Source organism: Oncorhynchus masou, chromosome 16 (assembly GCF_036934945.1).
Source record: "Oncorhynchus masou masou isolate Uvic2021 chromosome 16, UVic_Omas_1.1, whole genome shotgun sequence".
NCBI lineage: Eukaryota > Metazoa > Chordata > Actinopteri > Salmoniformes > Salmonidae > Oncorhynchus > Oncorhynchus masou.
In genome coordinates this window covers 17,967,652-17,975,995 of record NC_088227.1, presented here as the reverse complement: position 1 = coordinate 17,975,995, position 8,344 = coordinate 17,967,652, and the positions used below count along the sequence as shown (strand labels likewise).

The following is an 8,344-nucleotide window of genomic DNA, read 5'->3' as shown; positions in this document are numbered from 1 at the left end:
GCTGCCTACTTACAGACTTGAAATCATTGGCCACTTTAATAAATGGATCACTAGTCACTTTAATAATGCCACTTTAATAATGTTTACATATCTTGCTTCACTCATCTCATATGTATATACTGCATTTTATACCATCTTGCCTATGTCGCTCATCTATATATTAATATATTCTTATTCCATTCCTTTACTTAGATTTGTGTGTATAAGGTAGTGGTTGTGGAATTGTTACAAGATTACTTGTTAGATATTACTGCACTGTCGGAACGTGAAGCACAAGCAATAACATCTGTCAACCATGTGTATGTGACCATTACAATTTTATTGATTTTATTTAAGAGAAACGGTTCAAAATTAACGTTAAGCATACCTGTCTGTACAGATTTTTTGCAATCATGTGTAATTGACTATACAGTACTGTAGATCTGGAATAAAATCACAGTTTGTCCCGCAGTGGGGGAGAGGTCAACTTTTGTTCATCTGTGACTGTGGAACCATTGGATCTTCTATAGCTCAATAGGTAGGGACAGCTATTTGTCATGTACACATCTGTAAACCCTGAGTAGCAGAAACAGTACACCAGTTGGTCCAGCAAACAGTCAATGTAGGATAAAACCATGAGACCGTCATAGATCTGAACCGCAATGGTCTCAGCATTGTGTTGATCCTTGATTCTGACAATCAATAGCTCTATCCGAGCTATGATACAAGGCAGGAAACACACAGAGAAGACCAGCACAACTGAGGTGACCAGAAACACTGCTCGATGCAGCTTGGCCTTATTCCCCAACGTCTTCTTTTTGAGTGTGTTGACATTGTGGGCCGTGCAATAGACCAACACAAAGAAAGGGATGAGAATCTGGGTGAAAAACACAACCTCTCTCAAAGTGTCAGTGACGTCCTCGACCGATGTCATTTTACGCCCATAATTGTTACAGCACTCAAAGGTCTTCAGCATGGTTGGGATATTCAGCGGGAGCAGCAGTAGCCAGACGATGACAGAGATATGAGGAGACTTTTTAAAGTCTTGGCAAAGTTATTTTTCCCAGGATGAACCACATTGAAGTAACAATCAATGGAGAGCACAGTCAACAAGGCGATGCTGGCCCTTCGGTTCAAAATCTACATGAAGAACATGGCTTTACAAACCAGCTTGTTCTCACTTAGGCTTAGTCCATGCTGGAAGTGATAGGCTTTGGCTGGCAAGCATATCACCAGCAGAAGATCTGCCACCACAATATTAAAGAGGAAGATGTAGAGGACTGACAGGTTGAGAGGTAAGGCCAGAGTGAATTCCACCATCATCACTTTGGAGAAGACTTTGTATATCATCCGATTCCCCACGTTGCAGTGATCCACCTCAGTGTTTGAGGATGTGTTCTGAAGATGGACGGCATCCATTGTACTTCAGCCAGAATTACAGAACTCTGCAAAGACCAGCCTATTATTCTCCTTTTGAATAAAGATACATAATGTTTCTCTTTCTGTGTCCGCCACAAGAGCATGAATAAAAATGTAAGGAATCTATGTGCAAACTCTTGGTTTTGTCTCATATTCACAGGAACAGAAAAGCAGGCGGTGAGGCTTGAGGGCTTATCTATACGAACAGAAGTGTGCATGAATCTTTATCTTGGGTTGATCTAAAAACAATGTTGACATGGCAAGCCTCATAACGACCATAGACATTGTGACAGGCTGGCCGATACCTTGTCATCTAAAAGGCATAAAAGAGGAACTGAGAAAAAAAGTTTTTTAAAAACTGCAGACTAACAAATGAAACACACATGGCTGGTGGCTAAGACAAATGTCTCTTCCACACAGTCAGGAAACACACCTTGTTAAGAAAATACAGGAGCTGATTACACGTTGAAGGCCGCTGTGCTGATAAGCCCCTCCCACCAATTAGGCAATACAATGAGCAATGCACTACAACAGGACATGTTTGGAGATGATAGAAGCGCAGGTTATGGATTAAATAAATCAATGCAGAAAAAAAACACTGCATCACAATAATTTATAGTTTATAATGGCAATAAATACTTTGAATCCATATATTTAACAATAGTCATTTAGTCCATAGTGAAGGTTCTCATTCACACATAGTTTCTAAGGAAACGTGATTATCCGATGAAATGACCAATGTAGATATTAAATAAAAATAGCAGATGTCAATGCCCTGCCTTAAACTGTCAAGGAACGTAACCTAAAGATTTAATTTAAGTGCATTTACTTAGAGTTAAAGGCACCGGGCCAAGTTACTCAAAATACAATTTTGTGAGATGTTGTGAGTTACCTATTCCACAGTCAAAAGCAATACAAGCAAGAATCTATTTTTATTCATAATTGTTTATTAAATTATCTTTATTTACATTATTGAAGAATTGTTTTGTAACATGCAATGTTTTCCAGTTATATTTAGTGAAAGGCCTTGACAATGAATGTTTTTTAATTATATTTTACATAAAGAAAAATTGCTGTGTTGACTAGAGGAGCTCTTGGGCGAGGCTTCCTTGTAACAACAAGACCTAGTATTTTCCTCGGTCTCTTAGGAATTTAACCTTTTAAATCCTCCACCTAAAGTCCCTCTCTGTTTCTCATCGGCAGGACTGCTGTTATCCCCCTCTCTCTCTGCCCAGTGGCTGGGCCTGATGCCTGCTCTGCCTGCTGGAGTGGATACCTCTGGTCTCTCTGCCAATCCACAGAGGTCCAATCCGAGATCAAATGTTTACGCTTCACCTCCCTCAGGAGATGGATGGCTGCCTAAGATGGGTCCTGTTCTGACACATTCCCTCCATGGTAAGAAGTATGGATGACCACGTCGTGGTCTGTTTTTGTTGTAACTACTGCAGTATATGGTATGATAACAGAAGCTCATAAAATATTTTGATCAACTTCCAATAATAAAATCATAAAGGAGTGAAGAAATAATACTCTCACACTATATAAAAAAGTATAAGCATTGGCCTCATCAAGAGTAGTAGTAGTATTGTAGTAACAAATAAATAAACATAACTTACAAGGAATATTTATTTGATTCAGACAATTAGCAACAACAGAGTCATTATGAGTGGTTTAACTTGATGACATTACTGGTTAAAGAAACCAGATGACGACATATGACGATAACAGAAGCAAGTAGTGAATCATAGTCTGGTTTAGCAAACTAACATGAATGTTTCATGATGAGAACAAACAGTCTTAATGCAGTCATAAAACAGTAATTCATTTCCTATTTTTTATATTTTATAAGTATTTAACCTACTATGCTGCGTTACATTGTTGCTGCGTTTTTGGATTTGAGTTGTTTCCTGCCGAGTATGTGCTTTCACCTATTTTTAGACAGGGGCAATAAGTTGTCAGGTCAAGGCTTTTGAACTTAGTGCTGCTTAAGCAGTACACAATTGGGTCCACTAGACAATCCATGTAGGATCAAACCACGAGACCGTCAAAGACGGCTATATCTTCTGCTCTGGGTAAATTCTCAACTCTCACAATCAACAGAACCATTGTAGCTATGGTACAAGGCAGGAAATAGAAAGAGAAGACCAAGACAACTGAGGTGACCAAAAACACTGCTCGACACAGCTTGGTTCTATCCCCTGCTTCTTTTTGAGTGTGTTGACATTGTGGACCGTGCAGTAGACCAACACAAAGAAAGGGAGGAGAATCTGGGCGAAAAAAACACAACCTCTCTCAAAGTGTCAGTAACGTCCTCAACCGATGTTATTTTACGCCCATAACTGTTACAGGACTCAAAGGTCTTCAACATGGCTGGGATATTCAGCGGGAGCAGCAGTAGCCAGATGATGACAGAGATATGAGGAGACTTTTTAAAGACCTTAAGGAAGTTATTTTTCCCAGGATGAACTACATTGAAGTAAGGATCAACTGAAATCCCAGTCAGGAAGGCAATACTGGCACCTCAGTTCAGAAACAGCATGAACCACATGGCTTTGCAAGTTCCACCCTCTGTACTCCGCCAGTCCCCTTTATGTTGTTGCTGTTAGATTTCCAGAACTTCATTTTGAGTATAAAAGATAAAGCACTGAGAGGTTGAGCGGTAGAGCCAGGAAGAATTCCACAATCATCACAGAGGGGTAGAAATAACACAGTGGTAGATTCTCTATTGTGCAGTTCTTACTCGGCTGATCGTCATCAGCCGTACATTTTACTTTTATTTAAATGACACCGAAAAAAGAAAAAGAAATACAAAAACAAACTTTAAAGCTACATACAGTGCAAAAAGCAACTATACATTGACAAGATCTCACAAACTAAAGGTGGAAAAAAGGCTGCCTAAGTATGATCCCCAATCAGAGACAACAATAGACAGCTGCCTCTGATTGGGAACCATACCCGGCCAACAAAGAAATAGAAAAACTAGAATGCCCACCCAAATCACACCCCTACCTAACCAAATAGAGAAATAAAAAGGCTCTAAGGTCAGGGCGTGACAGTACTCCCCCCAAAGGTGCGGACACCAGCCGCAAAACTTGACTCGATGGGGGAGGGTCCGGGTGGGCATCTAGCCTCGGTGGCGGCTCCGGTTCGGGACACAGACCCCGCTCCGCTCGCTGATTCCTCCGCTTCCGTGGAACCAGACCGTGGATCGTCGCCGGAAGCTCCGAACCATGGATTGTTGCCGGAGGAACCGGACCGTAGATCGTCGCCGAGGACTCTGGACCGTAGATTGTCGCCGGAGGAACCAGACCGTGGATCGTTGCCGGATGCACCGGACGTGGATCATTGCGGGATGCTCCGGACGTGGATCGTCGCCGGAGGCTCCGGACCGTGGATCGTCCCCGGGGACTGCGGACCGTAGATCATTGCCGGGGACTCCTGACCGTAGATCGTCGTCATGGACTCCGGACCGTAGATCGTCGCCGGAGTCTCCGGACCGTAGATTGTCACCAGAGGCTCCGGACTGGGAACCCTCGCAGGAGGCTCTGGGCTGGGAATCCCCGCTGGAGGCTCTAGGTTGCAGACTGTCGCTAAAGGCTCTGAACCGCAGACCGTTGCTGGAGGCTCTGAACTGCAGACCGTCGCTGGAGACTCTGGACTGCAGACCGTCGCTGGAGACTCTGGACCGCAGACCGTCGCTGGAGGTTCCGGATGGGGATCGTCGCCGGAGGCTCTGGACCGTGGATTGTCGCAGGGGACTGCGGACCGTAGATTGTCGCTGGGGACTCCGGACCGTAGATTGTCGCCGGAGACTCCGGACCGTAGATCGTCACCAAAGGTTCTGGACTGGGAACCCTCGCAGGATGCTCTGGGCTGGGAACCCCCGCTGTAGACTCAGGACTGCAGACCATCACTGGAGGCTCTGGACCGCCAACCGTCATTGGAGGCTCTGGACTGCAGACCGTCGCTGGAGACTCTGGACTGCAGACCTTCTCTGGAGGTTCCGATCGGGGACCGTCGCTGGAGACTCTGGACCTCAGACTGTCGCTGGAGGCTCCGGACTACAGACCGTCACTGGAGACTCAGGACTGCAGACCGTCACTGGAGGCTCTGGACTGCAGACCGTCGCTGTAGACTCTAGACCGTAGACCGTCGCTGGAGGCTCTGGACCGCCGACCGTCATTGGAGGCTCTGGACTGCAGACCGCCCCTGGAGACTCTGGACTGCAGACTGCCGCTGGAGACTCAGGACTGCAGACCGTCGCTGGAGGCTCTGGACCGCAGACCGTCACTGGAGGCTCTGGACCGCAGACCGTCGCTGGAGGCTCTGGACCGCCGACCGTCATTGGAGGCTCTGGACCGCCGACCGTCGCTGGAGACTCTGGACCACAGACCGTCGCTGGAGGCTCCGGACTGCCGACCATCGCTAGAGGCTCCGGACTGCCGACCATAGCTGGAGACTCAGGACTGCAGACCGTCGCTGGAGACTCAGGACTGCAGACCGTCGCTCGAGACTTCGGGCCATGGATCGTCACTGAAGGCTCCGGGCCATGGATCATCACTGGAGGCTCCGTCCATGGATCATCACTGGAGGCTCCGGCCATGGATCATCACTGGAGGCTTCGGGCCATGGATCATCACTGGAGGCTTCGTGCGTGGAGCAGGCACAGGACGTACCAGGCTGGAGACACATAACTGGATACCGGGTGCATGGAGCTGGCACAGGATATACTGGACCGTGGAGGCACACTGGAGGTAGAGCGTAGAGATGGCACAACCCGTCCTGGCTGGATGCTCACTTTAGCCCGGCAAGTGAAGGGCGCTGGCACAGGACGCACTGGGCTGTGAAGACGCACTGGAGACACGGTGCGTAGAACCGGCACACATTGTACTGGAACGGTGACACACACCTCAGGGCGAGTGTGTGGAGGAGACACAGGACGTACCGGACTGGGGAGCCGCACTAGAGGCCAGATGCGTAAAAATGGTGCATATGACACAGGACTGGTGTCACGCTCCTCAGCATGCCCGCTCTGCAGCGCTCTCAATGCCAACACCTCTCTCCGGAATCTTTCGTTGAGTTCCCCACTCGACTCCCTGACTGGCTCTGGTTCACCCCTCGATCCCGCCGACCACTCCGTGTGCCATCCACCCCAAAATATGTTTGGGGCTGCCTCTCGGGCTTCTGCCGTGGTTGCGAACCCCGGAGGCGTCGTTGATGCTCCTTCGCTGCCTCCGCCTGCTTCCATGGCAGGGTCTTGTCCCCTGCCATAACCTCCTCCCATGTCCATGATGTCCTCCACTCCCTTTTCTCCCGGGCCCAGGATCCCTGCTCCTCCTGGCCACGCTGCTTGGTCCTTTGGTGGTGGGATCTTCTGTCACGATCGTTTAGAGATGGATTGGACCAAGGTGCAGCGAGGTAGGCGAACATCTTACTTTTATTAAAAATTAACACCGAAAAACAACAAAATACAAAACGAACGAAAAGTTCTGCGGGCTACATAGCAACTATACAAAATCAAGATCCCACAAACTAAGGTGGGACAAAGGCTGCCTAAGTATGATCCCCAATCAGAGACAATGATAGACAGCTGCATCTGATTGGGAACCATACCAGGCCAACATAGAAAATACAACATAGATTGCCCACCCTAGTCACACCCCGACCTAACCAAATAGAGAATAAAAAGGCTCTCTATGGTCAGGGCGTGACACCTCCAAAGTACTCAACTCCAAAGATTTCTTTACTTTACATGAAAAGCAGGTCTGTTTGACGGTAGCCAAGCAAGCTCCTAATTATTGTGTAGACTTGGATGAAACTGAAGGACTGTACTTCAGTCTGGAAGTAATTCATCCCAACACACACGCAGCAGAGCATGTGTATAAATAGATGAATAGATAAGCAGCTGTTCCCACGAGAGATTGAGGACATATTGCAAAACATTGCATAAACTCACAAATTTAAAAAACTAACATACTGTTGAAGTCGGAAGTTAACATACACTTAGGTTGGATTCATTAAAACTTGTTTTTCAACCACTCTATAACGGCCGTTGTTGGTGGAAGAAGGTGAGGACCAAGGTGCAGCGTGGGATGTGTCCATATTTATTAAATTAACATGGAAATAACAAAAATAACAAAGAGAACGACTGAAAACAGTTTTGGCTGAACAGAAACAGAAAACAGAAAATAATCACCCACGAAACACAATAGAAAACAGGTTCTCTAAATATGGTTCTCAATCAGGGACAACAATTGACAGCTGCCTCTGATTGAGAACCATACCAGGCCAAACACAGAAATAGCAAATCATATGAAAACTAACATAGACAACCCACCCAACTCACGCCCTGACCATACTAAAACAAAGACATAACAAAAGAACTAAGGTCAGAACGTGACACACTCCACAAATTTCTTGTCGGTTAGGACATCTGCTTTGTGCATGACTCAACAATTGTTTACAGGCAGATTATTCCACTTATAATTCACTGTATCACAATTCCATGGTGTCAGAAGTTTACATACACTAAATTGACTGTGCCTTCAAACAGCTTGGAAAATTACAGAAAATGATGTCATGGCTTTAGAAGCTTCTGATAGGCTAATTGACATAATTTGAGTCAATTGGAGGTGTACCTGTGGATGTATTTCAAGGCCTACCTTCAAACTCAGTGCCTCTTTACTTGACATCATGGGAAAATCAAACGAAATCAGCCAAGACCTCAGAAAAAATATTGTAGACCTCCACAAGTTTGGTTCATCCTTGGGAGCAATTTCCAAACGCCTGAAGGTACCACATTCATCTGTACAAACGAGTCCTATATCGACATAACCTGAAAGGCCTCTCAGCAAGGAAGAAGCCACTGCTCCAAAACCACCATAAAAAAAGCCAGACTACGGTTTACAACTGCACATGGGGACAAGGATTGTACTTTTTGGAGAAA

The 8,344-nt window shown here is 46.1% G+C and overlaps 2 pseudogenes; both read right to left on the bottom strand.

Moving 5' to 3' along the window:
* Window positions 1-433: 433 nt before the first annotated feature.
* LOC135557283 (hydroxycarboxylic acid receptor 2-like) lies at window positions 434-1,398 on the bottom strand (annotated as a pseudogene).
* Window positions 1,399-3,258: 1,860 nt separating this feature from the next.
* LOC135557282 (12-(S)-hydroxy-5,8,10,14-eicosatetraenoic acid receptor-like) lies at window positions 3,259-4,085 on the bottom strand (annotated as a pseudogene).
* Window positions 4,086-8,344: the final 4,259 nt, after the last annotated feature.